Genomic DNA, 21180 nt, shown 5'->3' on the forward strand with positions numbered 1-21180 from the left:
CAGTTTGCTTTGAATCTCTTGTCTCCTCCAACTCAATTTTTATATCTTCCAGGGAACAACTTTTGTGTTGTCTCAGCATTTGGTACCATGAGAAATCTATGGTGGAACTGAAGACAATACTTATGTAGCAGACACTGTTGGTTGCCTGTCCAACAGCTATTCCTCATCTTCAATCTAGCTAACAGTACCTAGGCTTCTAGCAGGGAGGCATGTCCAGGTGTCCTAGGGATGTGGGATCCAGCTCCATTTCCAGCCTCAAGCCCAACTGTGGTTTGTGCTGATCATGGTGATCCTATGGTCCTACTTCTCTTCCCAGTCACTGGGGAGCAGAGAGTATGGGTATGGGACACAATTCTAGCCAAGTTACTGATGAGGGAGACATGGTTCCCTGGAAAAGTTTCTGAATGATTCCAAACGGACACGAAGACTTAAAAACCCCACTTTATGACTCTGGACATTTCCTGATGAAGATATGATCCCTAAAACTAAAGAAACCATCTTGTAAAGAGAGCTAGCCCAAGGAAAATATTCAGAATGGTTGAGCAGAAAATTGGAAGGATCTGGATCTCTGCAGGCATTGAATTCACCAACCTTAGACCTGCTTTACTTCCAGACTTCTTATTATGTGACATATCAATCATCTTATTAAGCTATTAATGTTGGATTTTCATTACCTGAAACACAAAGTATTCTAACTGGCAGAACTGTTGACTAAAGGATCAACCAGTACTTGAGGGTGTATATTCACCCTTTACATGTATTATCTCATGCAATCATGTCAGTTCTATGAGGAAGGCACCGTGTCCCTAGTATACGGACATGAAAACTAAAGTTCAGAAAGATTAACATTTCCAAGATTCAGGATTTGAACTCAGATCTGCCAGAACCCATCACTCAGGCATCTTCTTCCATCCTCTTACCATGGTTTGACTGTTAAGAGCCAAGATAATTTACTCACACTATTTTCTTGGGCCTGTATAAGAGTTGATCTTTGGGAGGATTACATTCCAGCTTGGATGGGGAGGAAAATCTTTTATAGGTTTTCTTGGGAGTGATTTATTATTTGCTTTATTGATGACACTGCACGAACAGATGTGTGGGTTATTTTAAATGGGAGTAGTCTCAGCCTACAAAACTCTATTCCCAAAGAATCCTGCAGCATGCCAAGCAGGTTCAAGATGAATAAAATAATGAAGCTCCCAGTTTGTGAAACTATTCATTGTAAAGAGATGCTGTGTTATAAAATTAATGAATCCTTCCAAGAGAGTTGATGGCAATGAACCGATACCCAATTCCTGACATGTACACATGGGTCTGAAGGCAGATGAAACCTCTACAAGTAGTGCCAGAGGAAAACATAACACTGTACTTCTTTTAATCTACCAGTTCACTTTGAAAGTATGTGGCTCAGCTTTCAAATTTGCCCAATTTAAGCAAGCACCTGCATTCATTTGTTCAGGTGTTTTGTCTGAAAGAGGAGATTAAAAAAATATATTCAAATATGTGGACGTCTCCAAAAACACCACCTAAATATTTCATTTGCCATTCCCACATGATGGACTGGTAGAGATGCTACCCTTGAAATGAGGTCGACAGTTTACTCAGGGTGGACTCCAAAATTATAAGAGATGAAAGGCTTTTGGATCAATCTTTAGCTCCTAAGAGAGTATCATTCTTATTCTTAGAAATGTCATTTCCCAGGTGTCTAGAGATACATAACAAGCAGAAATGTTTCTGTAATAAAAGGAGAACACAGCTTAGACACAATTAGCAACATTAAAGGAAAGAAGCTGGCTTTGCAGGAAAATAAAGCCCTGTCCTCACACAAAAATAAATGTCTGGGAGCACTGGCCTTCCACTCTCCATGTGCAGGCTACGCTTGGAAGGTCACCCTACGTAGACAGAATGCTAAACCTGGCTCTTAATTAGGTCACTTAGTCAATACGGTAGAAAATTCAGTCCCAATGGTCGTGTAATGCATGTAAACAATGTCTGTCTTTTTCTCAGTTCAGCCTTAAAGATCTCTTTAAATCTGTTGTTGGAAGTGACCAATTATTTCAGTTAAAAGAGATGAACTAATAATTCTGTGCAGACATGGGCACTGCTGATTAACTCTAGAAATGGCATAATTCATTCAGTAGTCTCTGAAATATTTCACTTTAGCTTCTTAAAATAAGGACTCTGACTCATTATAATGAGAATCAGAAAACTGTTTCTCATTCTCAAGTCAACAGAACAATGAAAAAAGACTTATTTCAGTATTTTATCTTCCAATTGAATTTTTGAGTTTTGCACAGGTATCCTAGTAATTAGGAGGAAGACAAAAGAGGTATGGGAATACCGGAAAATGAACCATCCCAATTGCTAAAGTCGAACATGTTCTACCAGCTTGTCCTTCGTACAACCATGGCATTTTAATTTTTCTTCCTAATTAAGAGTTAATTTAAAACCATCTTTTGGGTAGATCAATCCCCGCAGTAAATCAAAGAAGACCTGTGATATGATTGATAACTTTTATATATATTTTGGAATATTAAATAGGCTCATCATGGTAGATTTTTTAAACTACAGACATTTAGGGGAAGTTGGAATCTTGAAATATAATCAGTTTTTAAAAAGAAAATCAACTTAATAATTAATATAGTGAGATAGTACTGATAGACATTTTGATTAAAATTCAATATGTAAAAACTTAATTTTAAGTTGAGCATAAATAAATGCTGTTAAAAGTAAGGCATGTTGTAAATAAAGAATACAACCTTTTTTTTAAAAAAAAGTATGGCATGTTATCTTTGATACACACATACAGATGATATTTTGATAAAAACATAATTCTAAATCAATGATAGACACAAAATAACCCAAGAATTAGCAATCCTGAAATCACAATTTCTGTTCCTTTTGTTTATATCAAACAACAACAAAAAACTTTAAATTGTGACACAGCATTAAAAAAAGAGATGAAAGTTTTCACTATTTTCAGCCAATCCTTAGCCCTTAAATTCTCACTCAATAATAAAGGCCTATGACTTTTAAATTTTTTACTAAGTAATATAAAACCATGACACTGTTTAGGTTGCATACACTACCTATTCAGAGCCTTATAATTTACATGTTTGAATCGATTGTTTTCTAAATGATGAGCGATTTTATTAGAGCGAATGTTTATTCCTTTTATACAATGTTCGAAGCAAAGTCTAATGGCAGCTGGATGACAATCTCAAATTTTCCCTCACTGTGCACGTTGCTTCAGATTCCCAAAGCTGCCAGCAGACTTTATAGAAACAGAGAAGTTCTTTATAGCCACCTACCGGGAAACCTGCGAAGGTAGTATTACACTATTACACTGACTATTCTTACAGGTGAATAAAGGTTTTCTTCTGGGGAGGACAAAAAAGTTGCTATAAATGTGAATTCTAATAGCTATGGAGGTAGGCGAGGTATGGAGGGATGGATCTCTCTCTCGTGAAAATCATTTTCCACTAGTCGGTAAAGATTAAACAATCTTTTGGTTCAAAAAATCTGTAAAGAGTGCTCTTTTCTAAACAGAGCTACAATTCAGTATGTCTATATTTCATTTTCCCCCTCTGGTTAAAGATTTGCTGACCCACCTAGATCCAAGAAGTTCTGTTCTTGGAGTCCTGCTTTCAGAGAACAGTCTACACAATATTAGAAAGTGGGAAGAGACAGCAAACTGATCCATCCAGCAGTTTTTATTACATTTCAAGGTGGGGAACCTTCTGTGTCGTTTTTATTTCCCCAAACTGCAACAGCTGATGTGATCTGAGAACAGAGTTCAAAGGATGTGCAGTAGGACCAAATGAAACAGGCTGAGTATGACGGACAGATCCTTGAACCCTCACTTGAAATTTATGAGTTCCTTCAAATGCATCTAGTACTTTACAGGTGTGTCTCTTCCCAACTCAGCCAGCGGTGTGACTTCCTCGCTCGTTTCTCTTGGACAGCCTGCAGCCTATCAGACGTCTCTGTGCACCACTGCATATTCTCTCCACCCCATCCCTTGCTGAGACACTGTGACAACTTGTTTTCTGAGCAATCAGCTTCACTTGGGAGTAACCTGACAGGGAAGCACACCCCAAACCTAAGCCTGAGCCCCACACCCCTCCCCTCTTGCCCACCACTGCTAGAGAACCTTGGAATAAATATTTCTTGTGGTGGTTAATTTCATGTGTCAACTCAACTGGCCAAAGGGTGTCCAGGGAAACATTATTTCTGGGTGTGTCTGTGAGGGTGTTTCCGGATGAGATTAGCATTTGAACCAGTGGATTCAATGTAGACTGCCCTACCCAGTGTGGGTGGGCATTATCCAATCCATTCTTGTCCTGAATACAACAAAATGCGGAGGAAGGAGGGATTCGCCTCTCTTTTTCCTGCCTCACTGTTGAGCTGGGACAGCTTATCTCATATTCTCCACCCTTGGACTAGGGCTTGCAGTCGTAAGTTCCCCTGGATGTCAGGTGCTGGAACTTAGACTGGAATGACATTGCTGACTTTCCTGGGTCTCCAGCTTGCAGATGGCAGATCATAGGATTTCTCAGCCTCTTGTCATCACATGAGCCAATCACTCATATTAAACCTCCTTTTATATCCTATTGGTTCTACTGCTCTAGAGAACCCTAATACATTTCCCTTTTCAGACAATTTTGAGACACCTTTCATAAGGCTCTCTGGAAAGTCCTAACTAGAGTGAATATGTCACCTCTAGCGGCAGCCTACAGAAACACTTAATAGGAGTTTCCCTCCTTCCCTAATCCATTTCCCAGCCACTCTCTCTTCTCCCTGGACTTAACTTCCCAAATCATCTACCTACATCCAAGGCTCTGACTCAGGCTCCACTTTGAGAAAGACTTAGCCTAAGAGACCTAGAACATCGTAATCATAACCTTGAAGGCGAGCCTGCCATAAGCAACTTTCTTAGAAAGCTGACAGTCTTAAGATCATTGGCACTGAGTGATGTAGTAAGGGTGTAAGTAGGATTCAAACCCAGGTGCGCTGGAGACTCTCAACATTGCCTTCCGTGTGGTCCTGCTCAAAACAACACTCTGTAGACATTGAGGCATCAACCAAACATAACAGTTCAAAGTGTTTTAAGCTGTCCAGGTGCTTCCTGATAGTAACAATAATAACCACTATTTATTGAGGGCTTCCTGTGTGCCAGGTTCTGTGTATCTTTGCGATCTCATTTCATCTTTACGACAAGCCTGTGAAATAAGCCAGAGGCTATTTCCTCATGTGTGTACCACGGATGCCTGCTAAATAAATAGACACTCAGTACTTGCTTACTGGATTAAACTGAACTGAAATAAAATTTAGAAACCACAGATCTTTTCTATCTTCCTACTTCCTTGCAGAAAAATGAAGTGGACCTCATGCTCACAAATTTCCTGAAAATCTCCACTTTGTTCTTTGATAACATATTCTGATGCCTCAAGAACAAAGAGAAACATATTTTCAAAGCACGGGTTAGTAGTCTCTTCAAAGGGGGAATAAAAATGTAGATTCACTCAAGGAGATTAGTATCATGGAATATGGAGTTATAAGGAAACCTCAGGAGGTTATCTAGTTCATAACCTTGGCTCTAGGCAAAACTACAACAAAGCTATCGTGAACACATCTCTGCCTGTGTCTCCAGTTCAAATCTTATTATAACCCATGGTAATTCTGATCTCCAAATGATACAAAGATCCCTCTGATCCAACAATTGGCCAGTTTATTTCAAGCAGTGTTTGGTAATGCCAAATTTCAACAAGAAACGTCTTAGTGGGCCAGAGAATGAAAACTCAAACAGGAGGAGAATTTCAAAAAGCTTCGTAAAGGCCAAAGACTGCGAGCGTGGATCTGCATCAGCGTGTTATTTTTGAAACTGCAAATCCTGAACTCTGGGAGAAATTAAAGAGCAAAGAAATTCTGAAACTAAAAAATTTCATTACACCAATAAAATAAATGGCCATATCTAGATGCAAGGAGGGTTGGGCAATTCAATCCCTGGCTGGGCAAACATTCTCCAGCTAAAATTCCATCATGTGGATAATGCCAACAAATTCCACTAGGCATTCAGCCATCTCTCCCACACTGTTCTTTCTTCTGTCTCTCATACTGTTCTAGAGCACACCCTTAAAAGGCTTTTCCTCTCGTTGTTTGTTGAGAGGTGAGGGTTTCAGAGAGGTGCAATTTGACTGTACTTCTATGGCTGAAGTACAAGATATTTAATGAAAGGGTCATCTCTCTCCTTGATATACTTGCTTTACTCACAGCCATATTCACTGTCTGAAGTTCTTGCCCACTTGGGTAAAATATTTAGTAGATATCTAAGTGTCTACTCTCCTTCCTGCTTCTAGATCCCTAATTATATGATATCAAATTATCCTGTCTCTAACAAGCTTCATGACTTTTTTTTCCCCTGAATTGAATAGATTCCAATGCTGAGGCAATGTTCTTTGGTGAAATACTTACAGACTTCATCTATCAGGGAAAAAAGAAACTCTGGTAAGCTCTTTATTTACTCAACAAACATTTACTGAGCATCTGCTGTGTACAAGATGTGATGCTAGACTGTGGGAGTCCTGAGTTATACAAAATGCAGTTCCTACTCCCAAAGAATGTTTAGGTAACGTAAAGAAGAAATGCAGTCCTCCCTAAATTTTCTTTCTCCTTTCTCTTTTCCCTTAAAGAAAAAAAAAAAAAAAACACACACCAGAAAACTCCCAAATACATTTTCAGAAGTTAGTCCAGTAGAGGGCAGCACACACACGTACACTCACTTCCACTGGCACCCTTACACCCCCAATAAACCTAGCTAAGTAGATAAAACAGGTGAAAGTTCTTTGCGCAGGACCCAGCACACCGTAGGTATGCAACTGATCCTTAGGGGGGGGAAAAAAAAAGACAGAGTAGCAAGGCAGAAAGCACTTAAAAAGAGGCAAACGTGCATTAAATAAAATTAGTATTCTAAAAGATAACAAAGAACTATCTAATTTATTCCTCACGTCTTAGTAATTGTTTCAAAAACACAGTGTACATAGAATGCAGTAAAAATCCACTTATAGTGAAAATGCTCTATAATTCAGCTCTATTATCATATTACTGTGTCTGATTTGTTTTCTCTGAACTCTGATACAGCTACGAAAATGAGAAAATCAAGTGTAACATTTTTTCATCAGTGAAAATAGAGACAGATGGAACGTAATTATTAAAACTGTCATGTACCTTAGTCACCCACATGCTTAGATAAATTGTCCAGTTCTTCAGCACATTTTAACCATGCAAGAGAGTAAGAGATAAGCACTAACTCATTAACACTCTGTGAAATGGTTCCGTTTACTAATAAAAGACTCTCTAATAACAAAGCTTTGTGGGTCCATAAGGGAGATTTATTGTATAACTAGCATTCGCAGGAAAAAAAAATGTATACATTTGCTGTTAATAAACTGAGAGCAAAAGTTTTTTCTTCTTGGAATAAGCCTATATACATAGGTTTGTGTACTGGGTTGTAATTACGGTCTTCAAACCAGAGAATTGCTAAATTAGCACATCTAATGAAATCAATACATTCTGGGGCGCCAAGAACCTTTGTGAGGTCTGCAAGGAAAACTATTTAGCAAGGCATGAGGGCCTTTTGTTTCCATAGAGTGCTGATTCATTACTTCTACTCAGACTACTGATGATTAAACTGAAAGAGTCAGTTCCTGAAAGAGTAAGGTACAATTTTAACAAGTTAACTCATTCCTACTTAACCCATGAGAAAAAAAAATCCCTTTCATCTGAGAGTAACAAAGCTTCTTTGGCAACATCAGTAGTAGAATTAGCTTCTCCTTCCTCTTTCCTAGATGAGTGCAGTTGAAGTGAGTAAATAAAAATTAGGAAAACCAAAATGGCACCAAGAGGAAAATAAGGCATTTTCAGGAACCCTGGGGCACAGAAGACATTTTATCCTTCCTTCCACTAAGGTTGCAGCCCATCAGATTTTCACCCTGACATCTGGGTTTTTTAATACTGTATTGGGTGTCAGAGTAAACATCTGTCATGCCTTCAGATCAATTTAGGAAAAAAAAAATTAATATTTTAAAAGAGTCTGTGTCAAAATGCCCCTACCCCTTTATCACTTTGAACTTTTTCAAGCTTTTAAAAGTTTTCTTCAATTTCTTTTTTCTAAAATCTAAGTGCTTTTTCCTTCCTATTTCATCAATTCTTGAAAATGAAAAAAAAACTGACCTATTCAATCTAACTTTGTTGATAAAGGAGAGAAAATGGGTTTCCATAGCTTATTCTCTCTGGGAATGGCAAGTTCCTGAGGCATAATTCTTGCAAATACATGCATTTTGGCAGAAGGTGCCATGTGAGAGGTAGCAGCATAGGGGAAGCCCAAGTTTGGCCAGGAGAGCACCTCAGCAACTAAACTCCCTTCTATCCTAGAAGGGAGACAAAACCTTAGAAGTCCTGCACCAATAGCATTTTTGCTTAACAGGCTTTTTAAAATGATGGAACCTATTCACTTTGATTTCATGAAATGTCTTTAAATAATGCATTTTTCCCAAAATAATTCAAGAAAAGGGTGGACTCTCTCTGGCTCCTGAGTTGGAAATGTTTTTATTTGGGTTGGAAGTTTGGAAAAGTTCAGTTCGTTGCCCTGAGATTTACAAATTCTGTATTTGCCTTCCACAGTTTTAAGTTGGTCAGCTCTAAAGATCTTCGTATTCATGATTCTCAAGTCTTATAATTTCTCACTGGAAGCAGCGATCAGTTTTGCAGTCATCTATCCTCTCCCTGCTGCCAGATAGCTATAATAAATGTTTGAGTAGCACTTTACAGGATGCAAAGTACTTGTATGATAGCTAGGGTAAGGCACAGTAGTACTGTGATGTAAACAATGTTATCTTTGAGGAACAGTGAACTATATAAGACACATACCAAAAACAGACACACATTGACTCTGCCAGTCATTAGCCATGCAATTATACACTACCTTGTGCTTCTACTTGGCTGCTCTGTGTGTGTCTGATGTTTTTTCTTTTCAACTGGCTTTTAAAACCCTTCAGAGATCATGTCACAGATTTTTTTTTTATCACCCTCACCTCTAGCACAATATTGAATAAAAAGTAAATGTTCAATAAATAATTGAAGGAATGAAAAAAAAGGTGAATGAATGCAGGAACAAAGAATGACTCATTAGGGAAGAAGCCATTAAAATTTAGCCTGAGAACTCTAAAGCCAGAGCTTTTGAGTGTTAAGAAATGTGGCTTCATGTCTAGGCTGAATCCCTGCCTATTCAATTTCAGGCCTCAATCACTTTCACACTATGAAGTAGGGATGGAGCATAACTGATACCTTTTTTCTCTGCTGGGCAACTCTGCCTCAATGTCAAGATACATTAGGTCATTTTCCCCACCCTCCATGAAGTCCTCCTTGCCTGAGTCCTAAGATCTTCCCCTCCTCTGAATTTCTGTAACATTTATAGTCAAATTAGCACTCAATCATTCCCTAGCTTTTTTTTTTTTTTTTTTTTTTTTGACAATCTTGTCTCTATTTTTGACTGTCTTCTACAACTTTTGGATCTGCCAGAGTATTTAGCATAGTAGCAGACTCACATGATGGTCATGTATTACATATTTTTATTCAGATAATGGTTTTATTCATTCATGCATTCAACAAATACTGTCAAATACCTAGTCTGTACCAGGGACTGTTCTGAGCATAGAGAAAGCACGAAACAAAACAAAGCCATTGCCTTCACGGAGCTTACATTCTAGCTGTGGGAGGACAGACAAACAAACAAGCCGACGTCTTCCACTCTGAGAATATGGCACCTTCTGTCAGCACAAAGAAGTTAAAGAAGCTGGACCTTTGCCCCTGATCCCATAGAAATGGGATGATGTCTGACAAATGCGGATTTGAGCAGCTCTTTTGCCCCTTTCCTGTTTGCCTATTTCTGTTTCCCTTAAACTTTAATTATAGAAATGAGATCCCTAGGCAATCTAACTTAACTCCTGATTTACGCTCTCCTGAATGCACACCACACCTTGCCTAACCTGTTGACTCTTTCCCTAGATTAAAAGAAGTAAGAATGAAGAATTAAGTAGTTAAAGAATGACTAGCTCTCTACCCCCATCAGTCCCCTTAGCAATCCTGAAGGCAGACTGTGCAGGTAAGATAACATCTGAAGACAGATAACAAGGAGTCAACCAGTCTTTGTGCAATGGAGAATGATGTAGAGCTTGACATCCTGCCTTGGTGATTCACTGACATTCTTTCCCCTTTAAAACCTGTCACGGCAGAACAGAATGTTGGGAGTTGGTTTTGAGGACACAAGTCCGCCTTCTCCCCGAACTACCGGCCTTCTGATTAAAGCAAACTTTCCTTTCTACCAACACTTGCCTCTCAGGTATTGGCTATTTATTCTCATTTTTGTACCTGGTTTTGTTACTGGCTTCTATTTGTTTGGTATCTTTGATGGAATCAGGGTATTCCTTTTCATCCCTTTTGCTCCCTTTTGTGCTTTTCATTTTCTGTTGTGATGTCTAAAATCGGTGTTTTTCATAAGAAAGAGAATCACAGGGTAAAATATAGGCATAGGCTATATTAGGCTGATGCTTGAGCTGGCCTCACAGACTGGTGGGATTCTCACCAGATTGGTGTCAGTTCAGACAAACTTGGCTTTGGGTCACCAATAAAACTGGATGAGGTTCTCCTTCTATTTTTTTTTTTTTTTTTTTTTTTGGTTCTGAGAGCTTGGCTTTGATAGAGAGACTGTGTTCTTTCTGGTTTTCTGCTTGCTGGGGGTGTGGGTTGCTGGCTCTGCATTCAGAGGACAAACATCAGGGATGGGCACCCAGGACATGAAGTGCACAACTCTTACAACCTCTCATGGGGTCCTCTAAGTCTAAATCTTCTCCGCTTCCAGGAGAAACTCCTGCTTCTCCAATATACTCTCGTTATCATCCTTATTCTTATATCTATCTTTCTAAATGGCATCATTTTGCCAAGAATGATTTGTGCTTTCAGTGGCTCCTCTGGGAAACATTTGAGATGTTTGAGACATTTGAGATGGACAAAATTGTTCATTTGGGAGGCATCATAGAAAAGAGAGCATAAGATTACTTAGCTCCAATTGGTAGCATTTTTGTATTGGTATGCAGAGGTTACCAAGTGAATTCTGAATCAAAAATTGCTTCACTAAAAGATTCTTTGTCCAAGGCTAATGAGCAAAATTTGACGAACTTAAGCAACAATAAACTAGACTCATTTCCCTAGTAAATCCTCCCTCTCCTGTCCTCCAGTTGCCTCCCTACATCCAGTCTCCTCTTCCCCTTTGTCCTGTTCTCTCTTCTGTCATCTCCTCACTCTTTCTTCCCCTTTTCCAGACTCCCTGCTTTTTCCCAGCGATTCTAAAACTCCAAAATACTTGTTGCTTCAAAAGATCCATCTTCCTATGAGCCAGGTATGCAGGCAACTGTAGAACTTAACCCTTAGACCAAAGCTTAATTAAGAGCTATAATTAAGGATTTCCTTATACTCAGAGAGGACCAGCAACTATCCACAGAAAAACTTAGAATTCTTTTGGGTGCACAGGGCCCAGGGTTACCTGATCCATATTAAAATGTACACATGTTGGACAGAACCTCAGAGGTTAAATCTTAAATGGCAAAACCTGATTGGACTGACCCAGAAAGTGACCTACAGGATCTTTCTTTCCACAGTAAACCTAAGGATCCATAATTTAAAAAAAAAATTTTAAAGGCCAAAACATAAGTCAAGGTTCCCTAAAAACGACATTTGAACATTCTAATAAAATTTGTTCAGACCATAATTCAATCATATAAACAAAAGAGAAAACTATAAGTAGATACCTAATTAAGGAACAGAAATTAGAATGAGAAATAGCTCCTTTACTTGAATTACAGCTCCTGGCAGAACATTTTGAAAGGGCTTAAGAACAAAAACCATACAGGACCGAAAATAAATGTATGGCCCTACAGATCGAACAGCTGGGGGCCCACTTCCCAACTGATCACCTGGTAACAAGGACACTTGTACATGTTGTAAACAGAAAGGACACTGCATAAAAGATTGTCCTAGCTTGCAAAATGGAAACCAAGATGATGAACTATCAGAAAATTCATGCCGACGTGTGTGCTCCAAAGAAGGAAGAAGTGCCTAATATTGCACCTTATCCTTAAACACTGAAGGTTAGTCAACCATCAATATAGATGGTTAACCTTATCAATTCCTGGTAGATGTGAGGGTGACTCTTTCCACATTAAGCTCTGCCACTTTTTTTTTCAGCTTCTTCCGTGGAGTAGACATATCACACATCTGGTAGGTATTTCAAATAACCCACAGATTTCTTCACGTCCCAGTCCTTAACTGAAACCCTTGGGGCCTTTGCTGAAAAACCCCTCCCTAATCTATGACACCACTCCTGCTTTTTAATAGAAAAGGCCACTGGCTTTACTGTAGAGGATCTCTGCCTTCTTCATTGTGCTTCTAGACCAGGCCAATTCCTATGTTTCTGCCTTCACCTGGGAAGGAAAACAATATATCTGACAGGCATGCCCAGTGGTTCATGAAGCCCCCTTTTACTTTTCCATGTTTTTCAATCAGACTTAAATGATCTCAATTTCCCTCATGATTCAGTTCTAATACAATATGTAGATGACCTCTGTTAACCTTTGTTCAGAAAACAAGAAAGCCTGTCAAGAGGACTCCACTTTCTTGCTCACAGCCTTAGCAAAAAAGGGACAGGAATTGTTTGCCAAAACACAGTCCATTATTTAGGGCATGACCTATCTAAGTAGGGAAAATCACTGTCCCCTGATATATTAAAAAGTATTCTAATGTATCCTAGATCCCTTACAAAATAACAACTAAGAAGATTTCTAGGTTTAAATGGATACTGCAGATAATGAGTGCTGAATTTTTCTGAGATTGTGACACCTCTGTGTGAAGTGACTAAGTCCTCAGTAAGAGACCCTCTCCTCTGGAAACCCAAACATGAACAGGTCCCTGTAACTTGGATAAGGCTTTGCCACAGCCTCCTTCCCTAGACATCCCTGACAACAAAAAGCCCTTTTGTCTGGTTTTACATGAGATCTCGACAAGCCCTTGGGATTTTAATTCAACTTCTTGGGAACCAATCAAAAACCCATCACTTACCATAACCTCATCCTTGACCCTGTTGAAAAGGCTTACTACCGCTGTCTTAAGGCAATGGAACCTCATGAAGGACAGATGTTACTATTGACTGAGAACACACAACAGCCACACAATTAATCTCTTATGAGACTCTTATTCTTTCCTCACATTACTATTCACCGCAGTCACAGCCTGAATTCTGCCACGCACTTGACCCCACCAGAAGAAGGGAACCTCCTGACTGCCTTGACTCAGAGAACTTTCCTATACCTCATGCAGATCTGTTGACTCCCATTGAGAATCCTGACCTAACATTATTTACTGATGGAAAACTGAAACCAGAGGTTATCAAGCAGGATATGATATCATTAATTTAAGCTCTACTTTAGAATATCATTCCCTACCTGAGATAAAATCAGCCTGGATGGCAGAACTAATTGCACGTACTAGAGCTTATTAACTTGCCAAAGACCAGAGAGTAAACAAAGATGCAGATAGCAGGTATGTTCTTGGAGTAATACAAGACTTTTAGATGCTTTGGAAACAAAGAGTATTTCTTACTTCTACTGGAACCACCATAAAGGAACTTTTGAATGCACTGTACTTGCATATACAGATGGCCAACAGGCACATGAAAAGATGCTCAACGTCGCTAATTATTAGAGAAATGCAAATCCAAACTACAATGAGGTACTACCTCACACCGGTCAGAATGGCCATCATTAAAAAGTCTAGGGACTTCCCTGGTGGTACAGTGGTTAAGAATCCGCCTGCCAGTGCAGGGGACACGGGTTTGAGCCCTGGTCCAGGAAGATCCCATAAGCCATGGACCAACTAAGCCCGAGTGCCACAACTACTGAGCCTGCGCTCTAGAGCCCACGTGCCACAACTACTGAGCCCGTGTGCCACAACTACTGAAGCCTGAGTGCCTAGAGCCCGTGCTCTGCAACAAGAGAAGCCACTGCAGTGAGAAGCCCATGCACCACAACAAAGAGTAGCCCCTGCTCACCACAACTAGAAATGCCCGCATGCAGCAACAAAGACCCAACGCAGCCAAAAATAAATGAAAAAAAATTTTAAAGTCTATAAATAACAAATGCTGGAGAGGGTATGGAGAAAAGGGAACCCTCCTACACTGTTGGTGGGAATGTAAATTGGTGCAGCCACTATGGAAAACAGTATGGAGGTTCCTCAAAAAACTAAGAATAGAGCTACCATATGATCCTGCAATCCCACTCTTTGGCATATATTCAGACAAAACTATAATTCAAAAAGATACATGCACCCCTATGTTCACAGCAGCACTATTCACAATAGCCAAAACATGGAAACAACCTAAATGTCCATCAACAGATGAATGGATAAAGAAGATGTGGTACATATATACCATGGAATATTACTCAGCCATAAAAAAGAACAAAATAATGCCATTTGCAGCAGCATGGATGCAACTAGAGATTATCATACTAAGTGAAGAAAGTCAGAAAAAGAAAGACAAGTATCATATGATATCACTTACATGTGGAATCTAAAATATGACACAAATGAACCTATCTGTGAAACAGAAACAGAATCATGGACACAGACTCATAGTTGCTAAGGGGGAAGGACTGGGAGTTTGATATTAGAAGATGCAAACTATTATCTATAGAATGGATAAACAACAAGGTCCTACTGTATACGTATAGCACAGGGAACTCTATTCAATATCCTGTAATAAACCACAATGGAAAAGAAAAAAATTAAATGCAGTGTACTTCCTATAGAGGTGGCTATCATAATGGTTGTGGCCCATGCAAAAAGAGACAATATGGAAGCTAAAGAAAATGCTCTCGCAGATCATTCTGCCAAACAAGTAGCCTTAACCGAGATTATGAGTCTATGCAAATCCTCAAAGAATAAATCTCTGAAATGATTCAGAGAATCGTTATAAAATATTAATGCTTAGGCTCCAATTTCTAAAAGAAAGAATGGGGGAAAATCTGGTTTGACCTTTCACTCAGATAATCTCTGGTTCTCCCAGGAAAAGCACTTGATGGCGTCAGATGGTTTCAAATGGATATTGGCTAAATTTCTCTATGTAACTGCTCACACTGGTGCAGACAAACTGGTTACTGTCTTAAGTTGGCACTGGTGGAAAAACTTTGGAAAGACAGTTGAAGTTATCTGTAGGTCATATGTTACCTATCAACAACGTAATCTTGGAAAAACGATAAAGTTGGGACACAGCCAGGAACCAAAACCTCAGGGGGCTTTGGAACACCTTCAGATGGATTGTACTCAGCTTCTACTCTCCATGAGCTTTGAATATATTTAATTATTGTATGTCTATATTTAGGATGGGTTGAGACATTTCCTTGCCAAAAACCTACAGCCTAATAGTTGCTAAAATGCTGTCTGATTTTGTGTTTCCAACCTGGAGCAGACCAACTTTTATACCAAATGACTGAGGATCACATCTTATGAGAACTACTATAAAAGAACTCTGTAAGGTATTACCCCTCACTCAAAAACAATACTGTCCTTACCACCACAATCTTCTGGAAAAGTTGAAAGAATCGATATCATCTGTAAATTAAAATGATAAAAATATTCAGAAACCCTTGGACTCCTTTGGCCAAGGATACTAGCCGTTATAGTCACAGAGCCCTCTCCCCTGAGAACACATCAGTTATTACCTTATGAATTGGGAACTGGAAGGTCCGTGCAGTTTAGGATTTCACCTCTGATACTAGACTTGCCCTGATGCATGCAATTATGGCAAAATACTGCAAAGGAATCCTATGGGTTTAGCCAGTCCTATCACTGACAGTTTAAGACTGCCTTCCTACAACATCTTTTTTTTTTTTTTTTTTTTTCCCTACAACATCTTCTTAAACAGCCTGGTCATGATCTTGGACCAGAAGAGATTTTGTCTATTGAAAGAAACATCAGAGAAAAACTGCTTTTTAAGCTCACTGGAAAGGACCTTATGAAGTATTGTTAATAACAAATGCCGCAATGAGGTTCCAGGTAGTCTATCGTTGGTTTCATATTTCACAACTGAAGAAGCAATTCCAAGTCTGATCCAATTGAAAGGCTACTCCAACTCAGACAAGAGCTTCAAAATGAGGCTCATCTTTCATTGTTCAGGCATTTTACCTAGGTGTTCACATAACTCATTCTTTATGTGCAAAATCAGAGCAGTGGTCCCATTGGTGGGAATTATACAAATAGAAAGGACTGTAATGAACTTAGTAACTCTGGCAGCAGCTGTTAACAGTGCCATCTCTGCCCTAGATGGAATAGAGAGCAATGTAAATTCATTGTCATGAGTATTAATGGGCAATTACACTGCTCTAGATTTCTTGTTGGCTAACTATGGTTGTGTCTGTGCCGTTGCTAATACTGCTAGCTCTATTTGGATCAAGGAAATAGACCAGATAGAACAACCTATCTTGTTCCACATTCTACGCCATATATCTTATGGCCTATGGGATTCGTTCTTTTGCTCTAGAGTTGACAGTTAGGGTTCCAAATTTTAAAGAATCTTACAGGGATTATTAACTGTTCTTGTTTTTGTAATAGTGATCATGATGCTGGACCACTGCCTGCTATCCACAGCCTTAAATGCTTCTGCACAGCTGATCGCTCATGAGATGATTGCCATGATGACATAACAAAAAGGTCAAGAAAAATCTCGTGATACTACTGACTGTATCTTCAAAAGGGGAAGAGCTGAATCTCTAGATTTCCGTGAATTACTCAACCTTTCACAATCCAGAGAATGACCAAAAGGAGGAATGAAGAGACTGAATATATAAACGGATAATGGCCAGACCATATATAACAACAGAACTCTGACCCACAACTTCTGTAACAGCTAGCTTAGGAACCCAAACCACAACCTCTACAGCAACCAGTCCAGGAAGTCAAACCACCTCTGCAGCAATTGGCTCAGAATGGTCAGGACTTGGTCATTGACTTCCAGCTTCCATATTTTTTGCCCCCTCTTCCAACGCAAGACCAGCCAGAGAAAACCAAATATGCTCCTCAAAACCAAACACGTAAGATGCTCCACTTCTAGTCAGCCTGCCCCTGGCTTCCTGAACAACTTCCAATCAGCACAACTGAAGCCATCTTCTTTTTGCACCATAAAGCTTTCCTGCCATTCTGCTTGCCTTTGAGTTTCATGCCAAACACAAAGTGATAGTGGCTGACTGCCTTACTACAGCAAGCTCTGAATAAGTAACCTCTGTCCTTATTGGGGTTACCATTGTTTATTTATACACAGGAAAGAGAGGTGGGAGACAGACCCTGGCTGAACCCTAAGAGAAGCAGCCATGATCTGATTTAGAGAGTTATTAGAAATCAAGGTTTTCCCTGGATCTCAGATCCCTCAAAACAAATTCATGCATTCCAAAGTGTCTGGGCTCAGGTTCTTTAAGTAGAAAAACTCTATTCCACGATATTATATCTTTTAATAATAATAAAAAAGTGTCCATTATTCAGCTGTCTTCAGCAACAGACAAGTTATTAAATGGGATTTCTATAGGCAATATTCCAATGAAAATGTTGGTTTAACTGATGGCTATTATGATATTGGAGCCTGTATACATGAAAATGGTGTTTTTACTGTCCATAAAGGTGATAAATCGTATTTGGGACTGTAGTCTAATTTACAGCTTATGTGCTTTTATATTACCTGCTGGCGTGCTAAAAGAGGTTGATGTAGACAGATAAATAAAACATACAGATTGTTAAAAATTTAAATATTCACTTAGCAGAATCCACTAAACTACTGAGTTTGGTGGATTTAAGCAATCACACATGCAGATTCTTTAAGAGAAAATGCTGTTTAGGGGAAATGAGCTTCTAGAGTGTTTTGGATTTTTCTTCCCCAAATATCCATTATTCAATTATCTCCACAACTGAAATGCAACTTGATGTTCTTTGCCTTACAAAAAGAAAAATGCCATCCTAATTTTTTGTTTTGTTTTGTCTTAGGCAAGTGTGTCTAGAATGGAGGAAACCCTGGAACAATGATAAAGGCTTGTTCTATCTCCTGATGGACAGAAGGAAGAATACTGTGCAGTCATTTCTGGGCTCAAAAGTCAAGCAGACTTCAACAGGAACACTCTCAATGTGGAGCCTGCAGAGAGAGGCCTGCTGAGCTGGGAAAATGGTTGCTGTGATCTCCATGTAGGTAATGTCATTTACTATTTAAAATTTAGGCTAAATTTAAGAGCCACTCTTTTCAAAAACATATTGATACTTTGTAAGACTGTTGGATCTTGGGGATAACCTGTAGGAACCCGGAGAGCAACACATTAATTAAAGGCCCCTCAAACTTCAGGTGATAATCAAGAAGGGTATTGGCAGAATTGATATCTAGAGTCAAAACAATCTCACATTAGACCTTTGATCTCCCAGTGACTGGAGGGATAAAGGTTCAACTCATCTGCAAGTTTCACAAGGCTGAACTCTATGTTAGGAGACTCAGTAGAAATGACTCAGGGATTCTTGACTACTTCACTTGGCAGTAACTGCAGATATCAGCCCAGTTTTATAGCTTTGGCCTGGAAGCTCTTCTCCATGGCATGAAGTTCCTCTATGGCATACGTGGGTATTTTCTAACCCATCAAGGAGTGGCTTAAGAATTGTTGGGTGGCAAGTTTCTTCCCCAAGTCTGCTAATCCATGCCTGTAGTGAACTCAAACAGAATATCCTCATTACCTCCTCAGAATAATAATTACACTTCAGAGACTATTCACATATAATAGGTCTTTGGTTTTGAAAGTATGTTCCAAAGACCACCTGGGATATGAGCAAATGGAGGTTTAGGGATCTCACACCAGCGCTACTGAATTAGACTCTCCAGGAATGGGATCCTAAAATTTGTATTTTAATAAGCTCTCCATGTGAATCTTACACATACAGCTGTTTCAGAACCATTGCCTGTAATCCTCAAGCCATTCTTGGAGAGTGGTAAACCAGGGATCTTGTCTTTCTTGTTCTCAGCAACAAATAAACATTTGTTGAATAAATGAGTAATATTAAATGATAGAAATTATTTGAAGTATGAGGCAAATAAGAGTCAAAGAGCACTTTTCTTATTATATATATATGTATATATTTATTCTTATATTCCATTTAGCTTTGTATCAGAATGCCTGTTGTATCAGGGTGCCTGTTAGAAATTAGGATTCCCTAGCCCCTTTCCAGACCTACACTCCCCATTCCTACAACAATGGAGCTTTGCTCAGTACTCTGAATATCAGCCACCTTTCATGATTAACAAAACACAGTGAAAATAATGATGGTAATTAAATGAGATTGAATTTATTATCACAAAAGCCTGGAATGGAAGGTTCTGTTATCCATATTTTATATATGGAGAAACATAAGGTGAAGAAGATAAATCCTTGCCTTATTACCCAGTAAGAAGGAGATCCACAAGCTTAATTCACATCGCCAGTCCACAGTGCTTCTAACATCATGGAAAAGAGAGCCTACACATATAGAGTATATTCATCCTCAAATCTTAAATGTTGAGACTAAAGGAGGACAATAGGCAAAGCTACCATGTCATAGAGTCTTTTCTAGCAAGTCAAATCAGTAAGTATTTAGTGATAGTCTAATAGGTACATCAAAAGTTACACAGTAATACTGGAGCCAGATATCATGGCAAGGCAGTATAGAAAAGCTTTGGGACAATGCTCCATTCTCAAATTAACAACCAAAAAGTCAACTATAAATCCAATGGCGTAAAAGCAGGTCATGCTTGCAATAAACTGAGAGGGTATCCGGGAAAAGGGATTCAAGCTGGACTTTGCAGGGAGACAAGTTTTAATAGTCAAATGGAGTGAACAGGTGTTCCTTTTATCTCTTTATTCAACATGTATGGATTATCTTTTAGAGACTAAAAACTATATTAATTAACAAGGAGGTAGTTTCCCCAATATTTCATCCTTTTGGGAATCATCTGTATCCCATTTCCTGTGGATAGAGTGGGACTGACTGTATCCACCTGCCTCAGGAGTAGACACATGACTCAAACATGGGCAGTTAAGTCCTCAGTTCTCTTGGCCACAAAGGGATAAGCATGAGACCCAAGATGAACTGATCAGAGTCCTCTCAGGAGGTATTCTTTCAGAGAAATTAAAAAGTATTAACTTTCCCAGCATAAGCTATATATTCCAAGTATGCAGTGGTTGCATATCATCTTCTCTGGCTACATGGAGGGAGCCTTCTTCCATGAGAGAAGATACAAGCAAAAGAGTGAGCACTGATAATCATTTGACTCCCTGAACCCAGGTCTGACTGGAGCCTGGGCCTTTTCAATATTTGAGCCAATCAACTTCCTTTTATGCTTAAGCTGGTTTGAGTTGGGTTCCTTTCTTTTGCAGCCAAAAGATATTCCAACCAGTAAAGCAATGACAGAAAGTAAAAAAAATCAACAAGCTTATATATAGTTAAGCAAACAAGAATACTAATAATTATAATGCAGTGTCATACATGTTATAATAAATCTTAAGCACAAGATGCTACGCTAGCACAAAAAAGGGCCACCTTATTCCTTATCTGGAGTTAGAACTATCACACTTCTGCTACTGAATGGTATCAGTAGGGATTTATTAGCCTTAATCCCTCTAATCTTTCTCTTCTACTATAAATGGAAATGATCATTCAAACCGATCAGTAGACAAATCAATGTAATTGTCTTCTAAATACATGCATATAAGCATTAAAAAATGGCACAGAAACCACGGAGAAGATTCTTCCTTTATCTTCTTGACTTATTAAGGAAGTTATAATTTATAAGCAATTTTAAATAAGACCTTTCTTCACTAGAGAAACTGCCTGAAACTCAACATCAAAAGCACTATTTACAGTCTCTTAAAATCCTTTATTTTCTAGTTAAGTAGAAAATGCCCCGTTCAACAACGATCTTCAGGTCCACAGATCCTATGGAGTTAAATATTCTCTGAAAACTGTCCTAATTTGTTTTTAGCCTCAAAGGAGTTGAGGACAGAGGTAGAACAAAATGAG

Source organism: Delphinus delphis, chromosome 7 (genome assembly GCF_949987515.2).
Source record: "Delphinus delphis chromosome 7, mDelDel1.2, whole genome shotgun sequence".
Taxonomy (NCBI): domain Eukaryota; kingdom Metazoa; phylum Chordata; class Mammalia; order Artiodactyla; family Delphinidae; genus Delphinus; species Delphinus delphis.